Source organism: Narcine bancroftii, chromosome 13 (assembly GCF_036971445.1).
Source record: "Narcine bancroftii isolate sNarBan1 chromosome 13, sNarBan1.hap1, whole genome shotgun sequence".
Lineage (NCBI taxonomy): Eukaryota > Metazoa > Chordata > Chondrichthyes > Torpediniformes > Narcinidae > Narcine > Narcine bancroftii.
In genome coordinates, this window is record NC_091481.1 from 15,195,607 (window position 1) to 15,213,872 (window position 18,266).

Below are 18,266 nucleotides of genomic sequence, written 5' to 3' on the forward strand. Positions count from 1 at the left end.
GACAGGGAGGGTGACCACACGCCCTTATGAACAATATGCTGGACGGCCACAGGCCCTTCTTACTATTCAAGCAAATATTTCTCGAACAGATGCCAGAAGACATCTGCCTACTCCTCACGGATGACAACTTCAGTGACCCATGCAGGTTAGCAGCCTTCACTTTGGCAGACATGTCTCAGCCTCTACTGGGCACAGACTTCCTTCAAGCCTACTGCCTCCTGGTGGACTTGAAAGGGCACCATCTGGTCAATTCCAGGACCTTCACCCTTCAAGAAGCCAAGTTCCCGGCCCCTCATCTCAACTTGGTAACCTTATCGGACAACGAGTTTGCCAGAATCCTGGCAGGATTCCCAGCCATTATAATGCCACAGTTCTCCACCGTGGTCCAGCACTACATCCACACCCTCACACAGGGACCACTGCTACATGCCTGGGCCCACCAAGGAAAAATTCAGGAAGATGGAAGAGATGGGAATCGTTCGGCACTCAGATAGCCCTTGGGCATCTCCTCTACACATGGTGCAGAAGTCTTCTGGGGGATAAGAGATCTTATGGGGACTACCACTGGCTCAATGATACCACAACAGCCAACCAGTACCCGGTTCCCCACATCCAGGACTTCAAGGCCAATCTACGTAGAGCAAGGATCTTCTCAAAAATCTACCTGGTCTAGGGGTACCACTAGATCCTTGTGCACCCCAGCAACGTCCCCAAGACAGCACTCATCACTCCATTCGGCCTTTTTGAGTTCCTCTGCATGCCATTCAGCCTCAAAAACGCAGCACACACTTTCCAGAAACTCGTGGGCTCAGTGGGGCATGGCTTGTTTTTATCTGCCTAGACGATATCCTCATCACCAGTCATTTGCAAAAAGAGCAACTAATACATCTGCATTTGTTCTGCCAGGTGTAACTACGGCCTAGCCAACAATCCAGCGAAATGTTGGCTCGACATGATGTCCATTGATTTCCTTGGGCACCGCATTGATCAACACAGGACGGTCCCTCTTCCGTTGAAGGTTGATGCCATTCTTAAGTTCACCAAACCAACTACGATCAAAGGTTTGCAAGAGTTCATTGGGATGGTCGACTTCTACCATCGGTTTCTGTCAGCTGCCAGGATCATGCAACCTCTTTTCAAGCTGCTGTCCGATTAGTCCAAAGAACTCAGCTGGGATGTGGAGTCTACAGCAGCTTTTGACCAGGCCAAAGAAGCTCTGGCCAATGCCATCCTGCTGGTGCATCTGCTCATTGATGTGCCCACTGGAGTTGACGAGGTCCTAGAGCAGCTGATTGATGAACATAGGAGGCTGCTCACTCTTCAGCAGACACCTGCGATCCCTGGAGCAGAAGTACAGTGCATTTGTCAGAGAGTTGCTAGCTCTCTATCTCGACATACACCATTTCCTCGAAGAACGGGACTTCACAGTCTTCACCAATCACAAGCCTCTCACTTTTGCCTTAGCCAAGGTGGTAAGCAAGGCAGCAGCATCACCTTTTTTATATCTCAGAGTACACGACAGCTATCAAGCACAGTTCTAGCAATAATAACCTCGTGGCTGATGCTTTGCCCCATACATCCATCCTGTCTGTGCACTCCCTGTCCCCTGGTATTGACTACACAGCGGCAGGATAGTGAGATACCAGCCTAATGCACTGCAGTCTCAGGTCTACAGTTGGAAGATGTGGGGTTCAGGCAATCCAAAGTCACACTTTATTGTGACATGTCCACCGGCCGACCTCGGCCCATTGTTCCTGCCATGTGGAGGCATCTTTGAGCCGTTACATGGGTTGGCCCACCCATCCCTCTGGGAGATAACTCAACTAGTCGCAGACAGATTCATGTGGCGTGGCCTGTGTAAACATGTAGGCCACTGGGCCAGAACTTACCTGCATTGTCAGACATCCAAGGTGCAGAGGAACGAGAAAGCCCCTCTTCAGTCCTTCCCGTCGACACACAGACAATTTGACCACATCCAGATGGACATCGTCAGGTCACTGTCGGGTTCCAGTGATGCCACATACTTGTTCACGATGATAGACAGGCTCACTAGATGGCAGGAAGCTGTCCTGCTCTCGGACACCTCCATGACATCCTGTGCCAGGGCCATAATCATCAACTGGATAGCCCGTTTCTGCTTCCTTCCAATATCATGTTGGATGGGAGCAGGTACAGTTCACGTTCGGCCTATGGACAGCCCTGGCACATCCTAGGGACCCAATTACAAAACACCACGGCCTACTACCCAGTCTTATGGCCTGGTGGAAAGGTTCCATTGGCATTTGAAGACAGTCATCATGGTGCAGCTTTGAGGTCTGGATTGGATGAGCTACCTTGGGTGCTCCTTAGCATCTGCACAGCGCCAAAGGAGGATTTGGCCATGTCCTCCATTGAGCTTGTCTATGGAGCCCTGCTGATAGTCCTGGGAGAGTTTGTGCCAGCAGCTTGTGGCCAGGAGGAAACACCTTCGGCGCTGCTAACACCCAACCTCATGCCATGGATCAGCTCGATCCTACATCCCAAAGGATTTCGAAGACTGTGAATACATCTTCGTAAGGAAAGACACACACCGGACATCTCTTCAGCACCTACACAAGCTCTATACAGGATGTTATGACACAATGGAACTACATGCCTTTTGGACATTGGGGGTAGGCAGGAAGCGTTCATGGTCGACTACCTCAAACAGGCACACCTTGATCTTGACCAACCAGTAACTGTTCCAGTCCCATGGCAGAGAGGTCAGCCTCCCAAACGTATAAACTGTTTATGAACTGTGAACTCAGCACTTCCAAACACCGGTTCTGGTGGTGGGGTGGGGGAGGGAAGGGTCATGTAGCGAGCTGCATTGATCCACAAGTGAACAGGGTCACAGAGGTGCAGGCTTGCATTTGCTGATGACACAATGGTCCCGGTTGGGGGAGGCTCAAAGGATCATGGGGGTCATGCTGATGAGCTCTCGGATAGTTCCAGGAAAATCGGTTGGTTCAGCTCACTCACAGCTTCTGTGTGCTTTTTCTTTCATTCACTGCACAGCAAGCTGGCCATAATCTCATCTGTGAGAATAGCATCATCATTCAAAGCTTCAAATGTGACATTGGTAACTTTTTATTGTTACATTTTAAATATAGAAATTCCTTACCTGAACTCAATATACCACATTTAAATTTAGTGAAAAATGGAAAAAGTTAACCCAAAATATTTTTTAAAAATTATTCTTTCTTTCTTTTTCAATCATATTATAGCTAAATACGTGAGCAGGAGTACATAATTAAGGGGAAAAAAAATCAATATATGACATCATATAACATATTGCATTACACCACAATTAATGAATAGGTTCTCATCTTCTCAAACTGAAATCGTAAAAAAAAAAATTATATAAAATCCCAGCTAATCTAAGAATGAAAAGACTGGGCAGCCTATTCTAAGAATTAAAAGTAAAGATTGATTAACAAATTCCACACCAGTATTTTTTCCTTATTCTAGCTCAAAGGATACTCTCTCAAACTTCAACAGAATCAGTGTGGAACATAATACTGGCTGTTTGTATCACGTCCTGATCTAGGAATTTGACTGCCCCAGGAACACAAAAGGCTGCAGAAGGGAGTAAACACAGCCAGGTCCATCACAGGTTCTGACCTCCCATCTATTGTAGACAGCTATGTGAAGTACTGCCTCAAGAAGGAAACCAACATCATTAAAGACCTCTACTATCCTGGTAATCCTCTTCTCACTGCTACCTTTAGACACAAGGTACAGAAACCTTAAAACAGCATCTCTAGGTTAAAGAAATGTTTATTTCCAACAGCTATCAGTTTCTTGAACCTCACCTTGGTACAAAAAACATGGATTGTCTGCACTATTGAAAGTAATTTTTTGGCACTGTGAATATTTAAATCTTACTTGTGTATTTATTGTTTCTTTTAATTTAATTCAATTAATTTACTTTTATAGTTTTTTTCTTATGTACCTGTTTGATTGCAGCAAGAATTATGGCATATGTATGACAACAAACTCATTATCAGCAACAGGAGGTAGGAATATCTGGGCTGGAAAAACTATTCACACTAATAGACATCCCTCACTTCTTTGATCCAGGTGGTTTTTTTTAATATCTTCCAGTATGCTTTATCTGGAACCCTTGGGGTTTTTCCGGATTTTGGAAAGCCAGACTTAAGCCCACCCGAATTGTGCTGCCAAATCCACCCTCACCCCCTTCCAGTCACCCTGCCATCTCCCCCACCCCCCCTTACTTGCCCCAGTCGCGCTGCTGGTCCCTCGCCCGCCCAACTCGCGCTGCCAATCTCCCCCCACTTTCTGGATTTTGGAGCTTTCCGGATTTTAGATGTCCGGATAAAGGATCGTGTACCTGTATCTGCAGATTGATGCACAAAAGTCAATAATAACTTTACAATCATCAATGCGTTCTCCACCAGAGTTAATATGGGGTAAACATTAAAAAGAAATGCAAATGCTGCAAACAAATGAATGCTGGAGTACTCAGCAGGTTTCAGAAATTTAAAAAAAATACTAACTAATAGTCCAAAATAACTCCATTCCTCAAACAGGTATCTTTAATCATTACTTTTTTTTGTTATCCATGAATTTCCTTTATGCCATTGCCATTCCTTCTTGTAATGTTAACTGTCCAACGACAAACACAGACCTTTTATTTCAGTGGTACAAAAATTATTATTTTCTGAATTCACCCAAAAAATGCAAAGATCTATAAAATTACACAGATATCTTAACCTTGGGTGTAACCAAGATAACTTTTTTCCACTACTGACCTAATCATCTTCACATCCTTCTCATATGGTACACACAAGCTCATCCACAACTCTACTCTCTTATCTTATCCTAAACAAATATTTCCCTTGTTCAAATATTCTAGATCCTGGTGGAGCAATTGAAATACCTCATTCACATTTTCAAGTCTCCTTATCTAGCACTGCAAACCCAACCTTGAGGTGGCACAGTTAGCATAGTGGTTAGCGCAAGCAAAATGCTGATATCGAGCCAGCATACTGGGTTCAAATCCAGTACTGTCTGTAAAGAGTTAGTCTCTTCTCCAGGTGTCTGCATGGGTTTCCTCTGGGTGCTCTGGTTGAATGTCAATTGGGTGCAATTGAGAGGCGTGGGTTTGTGGGACAGAGGGCTTGTTACCATGCTGCAGGTCAACATTTAAATTTTTAAATCTCTACATTCTTTTTCCCCCTTCCTCACCATCCTTAAAAGCCAATTCTTCACCTGCCTATGCTGAATTCACAAACTTCAAACACTTGACAACTTTCCTCCTCTGTACATTCTTAAAACCAACTTATTGAACCAAACTTCTTGTTACCTCATCTCTCAATCTAATATTTAATTCTTCAGCTTAATATCCAATGTTTGTTTGATAGCATTTTTAGCAAATTGTCTCAGGCTATGATGAAGTAGTTTACAATTTCTATTCTTTACTCTTTTTCTTTTATTCAGAGACATAAAAATTGGAAGCTTGACTTACAAGGAATCCAAAATGAAGGGAATGGTGAATTTAATGAGAAATTAGAACAAAAACAAAAATGAAAGGAAAGTTCAACAGTTGATACGAATAAGATGAAGTGTGGGATGTGATAAAGAATGTTGTATAGCTAATACTAGTGTGTATTATATACAAAAAGATTTTTTCAAACATTTTCAGGTGTATATGAAAAGAGATTCTGCTGAGTTTAAACAAGAAAATGAAGTTACTAGATGAATGTTTTTGCTGAATGCTGAACCAAGCCATGAAAGACCCCAACAATGATAGGCTGTTTACATTCGGTACCGCACGGATGGCAGTCTCTTCAATCTGAGGCGCCTGCAAGCTCACACCAAGACACAAGAGAAACTTGTCCGTGAACTACTCTTTCCAGACGATGCCGCTTTAGTTGCCCATTCAGAGCCAGCTCTTCAGCGCTTGACGTCCTGCTTTGCGGAAACTGCCAAAGTGTTTGGCCTGGAAGTCAGCCTGAAGAAAACTGAGGTCCTCCATCAGCCAGCTCCCCACCATGACTACCAGCCCCCCCACATCTCCATCGGGCACACAAAACTCAAAACGGTCAACCAGTTTACCTATCTCGGCTGCACCATTTCATCAGATGCAAGGATCGACAATGAGATAGACAACAGACTCGCCAAGGCAAATAGCGCCTTTGGAAGACTACACAAAAGAGTCTGGAAAAACAACCAACTGAAAAACCTCACAAAGATAAGCGTATACAGTGTCATACCCACACTCCTGTTCGGCTCCGAATCATGGGTCCTCTACCGGCATCACCTACGGCTCTTAGAACGCTTCCACCAACGTTGTCTCCGTTCCATCCTCAACATTCATTGGAGCGACTTCATCCCTAACGTCGAAGTACTCGAGATGGCAGAGGTCGACAGCATCGAGTCCACGCTGCTGAAGATCCAGCTGCGCTGGGTGGGTCACGTCTCCAGAATGGAGGACCATCGCCTTCCCAAGATCGTGTTATATGGCGAGCTCTCCACTGGCCACCGTGACAGAGGTGCACCAAAGAAAAGGTACAAGGACTGCCTAAAGAAATCTCTTGGTGCCTGCCACATTGACCACCGCCAGTGGGCTGATATCGCCTCAAACCGTGCATCTTGGCGCCTCACAGTTCGGCGGGCAGCAACCTCCTTTGAAGAAGACCGCAGAGCCCACCTCACTGACAAAAGGCAAAGGAGGAAAAACCCAACACCCAACCCCAACCAACCAATTTTCCCCTGCAGCCGCTGCAACCGTGTCTGCCTGTCCCGCATCGGACTTGTCAGCCACAAACGAGCCTGCAGCTGATGTGGACTTTTACCCCCTCCATAAATCTTCGTCCGCGAAGCCAAGCCAAAGAAGAAAAAGAAATGCAAATGATTTAAAACAAGCAAAGAATTGCTGGAGGAACTCAGGTTAGACAGCATCCATGAATAGAAATAATCACTCAATGTTTTGAGTTGAAACCCTTTATCAAGAGCAAGATAAAAAAAGGTAATTACATAATATAAAGAGATAAAGAAGCTAGGAGAGGGACCCAGAGGTGATAGGACAGAAACTATGAGATGTGAAGAGGCAGACAGAGGGAGAAACTATTCAGAAAGGGGGGAAAAGTTTGAGAGATGCAACAAAGGATGAGGGGAGACATGAGACATAGATAGATAGGGTGGATTGCCAGCACCTTTTTCCCAGGACAACAATAGCATGTGTATATACACACACGCACACAGAGTGATGGGTACCTGGAATGCACTGCAGGGGTTGGTGATGGGAGACAGCTACGATAGAGACATTTAAAAGACATTTAAAAATAAAGGGTTATGAGTGTGAGGTTGAGAAGCCTTAGATTCTTGTGCGGTAGGTTTAAAAAGGTTAGCAAAAAAGCATGGGCTGAAAGGCACATTCTGTGCTGTAATGTTCTACACAAACAAAAGTACTTCAGGAATTGGAAACAGTGGAATCAGATGGGGATGAGTGTTGGGGGGGGGGGGGGTTGCCAATTACCCAAAATTAGAAAACTCAATGATAATACTGTTAGGCTTAAGAGTGTCCAGGAGGAATCAGATGTGTTGTTCTTTGAATTTACATTTATCCTCAACAGAATGAAAATAAAACATTAAAGGTTAGATTTTATAAGTAGTTTCAGGAAAGACATTAATGATATCGATGAATGATGTTTCTCATTTGTTCCCCAACTACCAACTTCAGTTCCAGGACTCCACAAAAAAAAAGACAGAAATTGTTCTGAGTGCAATTTGGGGCTGTAATGATATAATGCACTTCAAATAAGTAGTGAGGCCAAAATGAAAAACTAAAAAAAAATGCAATGCTCAAGCCTGGTACTGCCTGCGTATTTTAAAGATTTCTGCTTCCAGTCACACTTAATCACACTGCACAAATCGGGAGTCAATTTTGCTTGAGTAAATATTGCTTGTGTCAAAACTAACCTGCATTTCAAAAATATGGTGCATTATGGTTGGAGTAGGTGATCCAAATTGTAGAATGGCATAATGCACGAGAGGACACTCCAAAGTTTATAACTATTGCATTAGAGCTTTGGCAAAGAATGTGAACAATGGAAAAGATAATGTGATGGCCACAATGCCTTCCAAATATGCTCAAGTGAGAAAAAAAACATCTAATTATGGGGGTCAATCCCAGGAGTCAGCCTACAGAAGTGTCCACCATCAGTGCATACATCTTCAAATGCTAAATCCTACCAATTGCACCAGCATCCCCAATTCACTATGCAACTATGGATCTCTACATTCAGGACTTGGATTAATGGTCTGACAAAAGCTGAAACACAATCTGTTTTTCTCTCTCTACAGGTGATGATCATCTTCAATTGGAGTCAAACCTTCACCCTCAATGTTCATTTAATGACACATTCAATGACCATCACTGATTTACTAATAGCAAAAAAACACAACTGGAGTACGTAAACACTGTCGGAGGCTGGGTATCCAATGATAAGTAAATCACATAACACTCCTAATTCTTCATTAACAAAAGCAAATCAGAAGCATGATGTGATTTACACAAAAATGCTGGAGAAACTCAGTAAGTCTCAGTGTTCTTTTGGGCCGGAGCCCTTCATCAATGCACGAGCAAAATGCAGATAGGCACCTCAGGGGCGAGGGAGAAGCAGAGACCCACAGGCAAGATATCAAAGGTGGGTATGGGAGGGAGGGCACAAGAGAAAAAAAAATCCGAGAAGTAATAGGGGAAGGAGATAGCTCCCTGAATGGAGGGAAGCTGGAGGTCTGGATGAAAGGAGACTTTAGAGAGTGGCCTGACAGAAATTAGAGGTTAATGCAATCTGATTGGACCCAGGCGAAATATTAGGTGTTGCTCCTCCAATTTACAGAGGGTATTGGCTTGGTAAATCCAAGGTGTAGAGGCCATGGACAGACATGTTGGTGTGGGGTGGGGCATGGAATTGAAATCGCATTGAAAAGTGTGATATAATTCTGCCTAGATGAATGCAGTTCCAAAGATAAGAAACTCACTGCCAAACAGGGCAAAGATGCCAATTTGATTGAAAGTCCACCATCATTCACGCCACCAGCATGTGTATTACAATTATTGTACATGCCTTCACGACTCTTAGACCAAGAACACTATGTGCAATACCAACACCTGCAGGTTCCCCTCAACTTGCACAATTTCAGACAGAAATATATCACTGGTTCATCATCATTGCCAGCAACGTCCACACACGAAAAAAATGATTTTTTAAAATCTCAAGCTTTGGCAGCAGCAAGATAATTATCACCACAGTCACATAAGACCCTTTCATACTTTGCATCCCACTAAATTGGCTGTTCAGTGTCCTGGGATAGGAATGGAAGTTTTGCTTTTAACACATGACCACTCCTAACTGGGACAATGAATGCTTTCACACTTGAAAGGAGCCATCCCCGGGGTTAGGACTGTTCTAGTGGTGATGGTGGACCTGCCCTAAATCCTGATCAATGTATTATGATCTTATATTTGAACAAAATTAATCATGCGTAATTATAACATAATTATAGCTTTTTGTACAGCACATTATAAGACCTTCAGCCTCTGCTGTTGTGCTGACCTATTTAAACCTTTATAAGGGACCGTGGGAAAGTGCAAGCAATAAAGAGCAATAGTGAACAATTTTTAAACAGGGTGGGAAAGTTGGTAGCACCATAGCACACTATTTATACAGCATGGGAAAGTTTGTAGTGCTATAGCGCACAATTTATATGACGTGGGAAAGTTGGTAGCACTATTGCGTACAATTTATAAATACCCGTGGGGGGGGAAAGCAATGGCACACCTGTCCTCCCAGAATTCCATGCAGCAGAGAAAGGGCAGTATGCCCTGTTGCATGCAAGGAGCATTCATAGAGGGCTTTCTCAGCCGCACGGCATTCTGGGAAGTTAGGTCCACCATTACTATGGTCTTTATAAATTGTGCGCTACAGCACTACCAATTTTTGCACGGTTTAAAAATTGTCCACTATTGCTGTTTATTTCTATTTATCTTCCCCCTCCCTCTGCCCCACTGCAACTTTCCCATGGCAAAGTTTATACTTTCATTTTAATCTTTTCTTCTTGCACTCATGCAAAAAATTGGGTCATTTCAATCCCACAATGCAATTACCCATTTCACACTTGCCTGATTGCCATGCTGGCATCTGCAGATTGCAGGGATTGTACTGGGGTCAAGGCTGTCAACCCCCAGCGTGAAATGACGTTTGATGCCAGCATTGAGCTGATTTTGCTTTCACACTTAGCACTTTAAAGGCCAATTGCCGTTTGATTCCTGGGATCACTTGCAAGTGTGAAAGGGGCTAATAGGTACCCACTAATAATGCAATCTTTCAGTGGTGGTTGTAGCAAGTATAAGATATCCTTGTCCTTGAGAAAGAAAAAAAGGGAATGTTTCAGCTCTTGTCGTAATATTACAAGAATGATGGAGGTACTCAGCAGATCTCAGCGCCAATATATGAACAGTTTCAGGCCTGAGACCTGCAGCTATTCAGCTGATGTAATGTTGCAGCAGTATCAAACTCTGGTTAGACCACACTTGGAATATTGTAAAAAAAAGTTACAAAATATTGGGTTTAGTTCTGGTTGTTTCCTTATTGGAACGATGCAGAAGCAATGGAGAGGGTGCAAGGGAGATTTACTAGGATGTTGCTTTATGGTAGGAAGGATGTAGAAGCTATTGAGAGGGTGCAGAGGAGATTTTCTGGGGTATTACCTGAATTGGGAGAACGTCTCTTATGAGGCAATATTAACAGAGCTAGGGCTTTTCGCTTCATAGCGAAGAAGGATGAGAGGTGACCTAAAGATGTCTACAAGATGATGAAAGACATATATTGGGTGGACAGCCAGCACCTTTTCCCAAGGTGACATTTGTGCAAGGCAAGGGAAGGAAAGTTGAAAGGAGATTTCAGGGGCAATACACACACTCACACACAAACCCAGTAGTTGGTGCCTGGAATGCATTATTTGGGGTGGCACAATAGCAACATTGAAAAGACTCAGATGGACACACGGATGCAAGAAAAATAGAGGACTGTGGGTGTGAGGTCGTCAAAGTCTAGTTTGTAATGTAGGTTCGTATCAGTCAGCAGGTTTGCATCGGTCAGCACAATATTGTGGGCCAAAGGGCCTGCCATGTGCTAAAATGTTCTATTATCTAGTTTAGACCTCACATATTGTTTTTCATTGAGATTCAAGAAAATATTGCTCATTAGACTCCATCTCTGGCAAGTTCACTTTCTTTTTCCAGTAGTGTGTTCTATTCTGTGCTGGCTACTTATCCTCCCAGTCATGCTGTAATCTAAAGGGCGTATCTACTAATGTGTCAAATGTCCAGAAGCAAGTGATTTACAAATAAGTTTGAAGTTATCAAGCAACCTTTCAAAACCTGCCAGCATGCCCTGTCCACTTTTGTGACTTCAAAAAATAGAAACCATTAGAAGTGAAGCCCCATAAAGACTATAAGACCACAAGAAATGGGTGCAAAAATAAGCTATCAAGCCCATCGAGTTTGCCCAACCAATCAATCTTGAACTGATCTATTTTCCCCATTCAGCCCTACTGCCTTGCCTTCTCCCGTATCTTTAATGCCCTGACTAATCAAGAACCTACCAATCTCTCCCTTAAATACACCCAATGACATTCCCCCATATCCATCTGTGGCAACAAATTCCTCAGTTTTACCACCCTCTGGCTAAAAATATTCCTCTGCATCTTTGTTATAATTGACATCCTCTTGTCCTACATTCTCCTGCCATGGTTAAAAAATCTTTCTACATCGACTCTGTCCAGGCCTTTCAAATTGAAACATTCAAATTGATTCAATGAGATCCCCCCTAATTTTCCTAAATTCCAATGAGTGCAGGCGAAGAGCTCCTCATTATAACCCTTTCATTCCCAGAATCATTCTTGTGAACTTCCTCTGAGCACGAAAGTCTGCAAATGCTGTGATTGCAGTAAAAACACAAAAGACTGGAGGAACTCAGCAGATCTCACAATTAAAGATATACAATCTTTCGAAGGGCTCAGGCCTGAAACGTTGATTATAAATTTTTTTATAATGGATACTGTGAGACCTGCTGAATTCCTCCAGCACTTGTACTTTTTTTTTAAAAAAAAAAGCAGAAAACATTAAATATGAGGAAAATCATAGCAGCCAGAAAGAAACATCAACCAGCAATTAATCTGTTGTTAACTTCCGTAGATATATATATTTTTCATGGCACGTTATCATCTGTTTAGCTGTACCAGATTAAAGAAGGGGATTTGATGGACAATTACATTCCAAAATGCCTTGATGGATGTTAATGTTAAATTGTCATTGGGAATAAAATGAAGTAACCTGCAGGCTCTTTGCATTTCACCCTGGTGTACTTTACTAATATGACATGCTACTATTTTATTATGTTGTTCTATAGATGTGGGTGCAATATCACAAACAACTCTAAATGCAGAATTTATATGAAATGCAACAAACTTTGAAAATTCAACATATCTCATTATTATATTTTGAAATTTATTTTTGCAGCTCTGCAACTTGCTCTTAAATCACAATGAGATAGATCACAATTATACCTCCCCCCCCCACCCCACTTTTTCCTTACATCCCTCATAATCCTGGGTGTCTTTGATGGTGCCTTAGAACATTATACCCTTGGACAAGCACTTAATCAAAGGATATTTTTAATCATAAAAACAATATACTTTTTAAAATGTAATGAAGTCCAAGTTCTGGAACTACATGATTAAATCATTAAGATTTAATGAAACTATAAGATTAGACTGCTAATCACTCAAGGTAATTATTATCAATTGTAATCCGCCAACTCTTGTATCACCCACTTTAACCTATCATGCTCAGAAATTTAAAAACGGAAAAAGTTACAATCATTTTACATATTTTCCAAATACCACTCATTCTATTACAAAATAGATCCCTTCCAACATATACCCATGCCTCTTGCCAGAGGTATTACAGTAGATCTATCCTGAGGTAGTTTTAAGATGGAGGTACAATTGATAAGAATGCAGACATTAGGGATTTCAATGCTAAATTTCTATTGATTAGAGATTCTACTGCTTTGCTGTTGGTACCATATGCATTTTGAACTTATGAACAACACTTTGTGGAGGTTTTACAGTCGTAGCTGTCACATATCTAACAAGTTTTTGGAGAATTACTTGCATAACATCATAATCTAATCAGGAATTTGAGGGGAAGAACAGAACAGCTCAGTTTATATGTGTTTTTTACTTCAATTGAACCTCTCACTGTATAGCAGTTCAGAAAGATATCCCTAGATGTTTTTCTAGATTGCAAAACCAAGGAAAATATCTAGCCATATACTTTTTCCATAACATTAATACTTGAATAAACATGAAATTGATTAAGTGCTTGTAACATTAAAAGAGCATAGAAACAATTAAGTGTCATGTTTTCCTATTATGTGTAATAAAATATTACAAGCCCAGAGGACCCCAAAACCCAGCAGCAATAGATATTCACCAAAACAAATGGTTACTTAAACAAAAGTTGCTTTTAATTGTTTTTAAACATGAAAACAGGATCAAACTTTAACTTATTATTATGAACTTAACTAACCCAACTTATCCTTCTTCTAATTCTAAGCACACATGTATATAATGTGTGTGCAAGTTCAGAAAAGTTCTTTGATTCACAGTCCCATCTCACTTCTCATTCCTCCAAGTTTACCGGTTGCAAGCAATTCTTTCTTTCTTTCTTTTTCAATCTTTTTATTATTATTATAATTTATAAACACATACAGTTCAAAGAGATATAAAAAATACATAGTAAGTAATGAATTAATACAGAGATATTAAACAATAATATTACAGAATAAAAATATATCATATAAAAAAAAATTTTAGATCAGTTTAGGGTGTGAACTATCTCTAAAAAAAAGATATAATTAATAACAATATATGAAAAAAAAGAAAAAAAACCCAAAAGAAAAAACAAATCTGAATTAAAAAAACTTTAAAAAAAAACCTACAGATATAGCTAAACCATGCCGATCACTCCGATCTCATCTTACAGCCCAATTATCATACATAATCATAGAAAGAAAACAGAGCCAGATCAACTCACCACAAATGAAAATATTGAATAAATGGTCGCCAGGTTAACTCAAACTTAGAAGGGGATTCATAGACAGAGTTTATGAAAAGTGCCCCCTTAGCCCTTTATTATTTAACTTAGCTTTAGAACCTTTGGCAATTGCTATCAGAGAAGCACCCAATATTACTGGTATTATTCGTTGCAGGGATATTCATAAAGTATCACTATATGCAGATGATTTATTGTTATATATTTCCAATCCTGAAAATTCTATTCCTGCAGTTTTATCTTTATTAGCCCAATTTAGTAATTTTTTGGGATATAAACTGAACTTAAATAAAAGTGAATTATTCCCTTTTAATGGATGGGTTCCTATTTATGATAGTTTGCCTTTTAAAATAGCTAGAGACCATTTTATATATTTAGGGATTAAGCAATTCTTATACTGTGCACAGAATTTAAACATTTATGAAGTTCACCAGACTTTGGTGCTTGAAAGGTAAATGGTAACCGCTCAGGAAGTTGCTTGTCGATTTTCAGAGAGAGCGATTTGTTGTTCACTGGATACCCACAAATGATTCCTTTTAATCAGCCACTTCAGTGTCTTGCCAAAGAAACTTGCCCCCCTCAGGGTTTTCCAGATGATAACTTCTTTCTTTCAGATCATCACAGAGTTCCTTTTTGTTTCTCTTATTTCAAATGAAACATGAGGCAGCCAGTCCTCTCCTCTTGTATGAACCACAAGAGCTTTAACCAGGCTGAAGAAACTAAGCACTCACAACCAGTCTTCAAAATGGGGTTTACCCACAAGCTTGCCTTCTCATCCTGTTCCAGTCCCAGCTGTTCCTGCTGACTGTAAAACTGCAGAACTGATCTTTCTCTCTTTGAGAAAAGCCTGTTTGACTCTCTCTCTCTGCTTGCAAAAACCACATGACCCTCTTAGAACAGCAAGCAGCACTCCCAGACAGTCTGTGGCTCCAAACCTACTCCTCCAAGTTCTTTCATCTGTTGCTTTTAAAATCAACAATCCATTAGTGAAGTCCTTTGGGCACTCTTCAAAGCTTTTGCAAAGGCTCTTGGAGCCGGTATGTCTAGCTTGAGCAGAGCTCCAGTATTTTAAATGAGATCTGTTTGTATGTGACCTACACTAAAAAAAAATCTATAATTTGTCACAGTATGCCTTTTTATCTTTATTGATAGGTCAGCTCAAAACACAGAATGTTCAACACATTATCTGGTACATGATGCCAAAGATTATATCAAACATAATCACCTTTTAGAGACATTTAGACAAGTATTTAAATAAGCAAGGTAAAGAAGGATGAGAAATTATTGTTTATCAGAAATTTGTACTTGCCGCAGCCAAAGAGGTACAAAAGACACACAATACAAATTAAATTACAATAATATTCCAAGACAGAACAAGAGGTCATTAATATAAAAGGATAGGTTAATATTCACAGTTGCAAGAAAAAATGGTGATGTTTCAATAGTTTAAACCAGGGGTTCCCAAACCTTTTTGTTCCTCTGTACCTCTTGGGCATTTTTATAGGTTCCTGTGTACGCCAAAAAATTAAGGATTTAAAAAAAAACAACATTGTGCAATCTGACTGCAGATTACAACACCCTGTATTGTACAGTAGTGGTTATTCTCTCAGATCCAATGTACCCCCTGACAAGTACATGTACCCCAGATGTAAACAGATCTTTTGGAGCCCCAGACTAGGTTATGGTTAGTATTTTTTTTTACTTCTATTTCTCTGACTGCAAGGGATGCTGGGCAATATCTACTCATGGCAAATCTTTGTCTCTTACGTCAGATTAAAAGCAATTTTGTAATATTACATCAGTGTTTATTACATGACAATAAAAGAATCTGAGCCTGATTGCTGTTGGATAAAAACTGTTCTTGAAACTAGAAGTGCTGGACTTCAAGCTTCCGTACCTTCCTCCTGGAGGTAGCATCAAGAAGAAATTGTAACCAGTGATGAGTATCCATTATGATGTTAATAGCCTTCTTGAGGCAGTATCTCACATAGATGCCTTCAATGGATGGGAGTTCAGAACCTTTGATGACTTGGCTAGGTTGCAGACCTAATGTGGACTAAGGAAATTAATCCAGATAAGTAGAGCGAATGGCATTGACGTGGTGTCCAAAGGGTTGGTTTCTGTACCATTGCTGTTTCTATGACAGTTAAATGACAGTAATGAATGCCAATAGAATTATGTCTAATTGAAATCATATTATAACTATGTTGCACCTGAAAACTACCCCACCATCCCACTGCTCAAAACTCCAGGAGACCACCTTGTATGTTAAAAACAAATATGAAGAACATGGATTTCAGTAATAATGGCAAGACCCAAGGATTACTGAACAATCTGGAAATTTCATTTAAAATTAAAGTTTGCAGCAGGTCTTCCTTTCAAATTTATGATTGCATTGTATTCATTCACTAACCCCAAATTTGTCAGGAAAATAATATCAAGGTGTCCAGCACTATTAGTACATTTACAAAAACAATTTGCTTTCACTTTTCAAAAACAAAAACTTATTTTCACTGCTATTACATGATTAAAAAGACCGAGTTAATAAGATTTACATCTTTTTTAATTCTAATCAACCCAGTTCTTATTAAATGTTTATCTTTCTTCTATATTTCACTAACACATTTTGAATTTCTATTGTTGCTATTCTGTTACTGTTAAAGAGGAACGTTTTTCATTCTATTATTTAGCATATTTAAAGATGTAATTGGAGCTGAAAGACAGGGAAAAGTTGCAGGATTCAGTGGTCCATCAAATTGTAAGTGGGATTCCTAGTTGACCAGGTGACTAACTGCACCACTTGGCATATCAAACCAGACACATCAAGAAGGAAAAACATGATTTACAACTCCCATCATGATTGACATCGATTTTCTGATGTGAAAAATGGGTGCCGACATAAATAAGCAGGAAGTAGATGTGATACACACCCTTTCTCCTAAGGTCTGATCATACAGGCAAACATAAAATAGTCAAAAGTTCTAATTTCAATTGTTTAAGAGCAACATGTAAAACAGAAAACAAATAAAAGGTAATAACAGCTTTGTGCCGAAATATGTATTTAAAAACTCTCTCACCAACTTAAAAAAAATCTCCTATTCACCACTGACACTATTATACATTTTAAGGGTTTAGGACTTCCTGCTTGTATGTAATTTATTTCAGACTCCATCCTATTTCAAAATAGAAAAGAAATTATGACCCACAATAATGTACGACACAAAACTGACACTCGTACCAAAGTTTATTTGCACTTGGGTTCAGAAGCAGCTTAATACATAGTTTATGAGTCGAATTAACTCCATAAATGAACATAAAAAATAACCTCTACAAACTTTTGATTGTAAAGACCCCCTTCTAGCTTCGTAAATTTCAGGTTTTATCTTATTATATCTGCAATTCCATATACACCCCTTCTTAAAAAGGAAAAAGCATTTTAGCATACTGTACATAAACATTGTCAGCCAAAACCATCTTAAATACAACCTTGTGCTTCCCTACATTTTGGGACACATGCAATTTTCATGTTTGAATGTTTTAACTCGTGAAATGACCATAAATATTTTTAGTCAGTTAAAGTTCATTTTATATATAGTCTACGTAAATACATAGACCATTTCAAATTACTACAATCACTAAGTTCTGCAGCACTATTTTGTAATATTGTATGTTGAATCTTCACCTGCCACTTAAAACACCTTGAAACATCCACCCACCTTAATTTTTTTGCTTTCTCCATTCAAACAAGCATTGAACATACCCTGATACGAAATGCACAAAATGAAATGGAATGTAATTCCATTAAAAATATTGCATTCAGCTTTCAATTGACATTCTGAAAAAATATTTTTGGAAACCTTAGCAAAATGTATTTGAAAGATTTCTACATCACTGATAAAGAATTACAAGTCTAATTTTATATTAAATCTAAAATATTGCCATAACCTAAGGTAAACGAAAGGTACACGGTGTGGGGAACTCAATTCAATTCGATTTACTCTACTGTAATACCAAATGTCCGCCATTTTTCCTGACAAGGCAAAGGACAAAGAGTTGCTTCAGACACTTTAAGCATTTTATGTTTGTAACAGCCAAT

At 40.0% G+C, this 18,266-nt stretch overlaps 1 protein-coding gene and 1 long non-coding RNA gene across 3 annotated transcripts in view; one reads left to right on the forward strand and one right to left on the reverse strand.

Moving 5' to 3' along the window:
• Nucleotides 1–18,266, reverse strand: part of kmt2e (lysine (K)-specific methyltransferase 2E) — a 120,762-nt gene that overhangs the window by 100,486 nt on the left and 2,010 nt on the right.
• On the forward strand, nt 2,908–5,640 carry LOC138748325 (uncharacterized). 2 transcript variants are annotated; one of them, XR_011347934.1, is made up of 3 exons: nt 2,908–3,100; nt 3,490–3,756; nt 5,482–5,640. It is a non-coding gene; the product is annotated as an uncharacterized lncRNA (long non-coding RNA). The 2 variants fall into 2 exon arrangements; XR_011347933.1 differs by having other exon boundaries at nt 2,914–3,100; nt 3,569–3,756.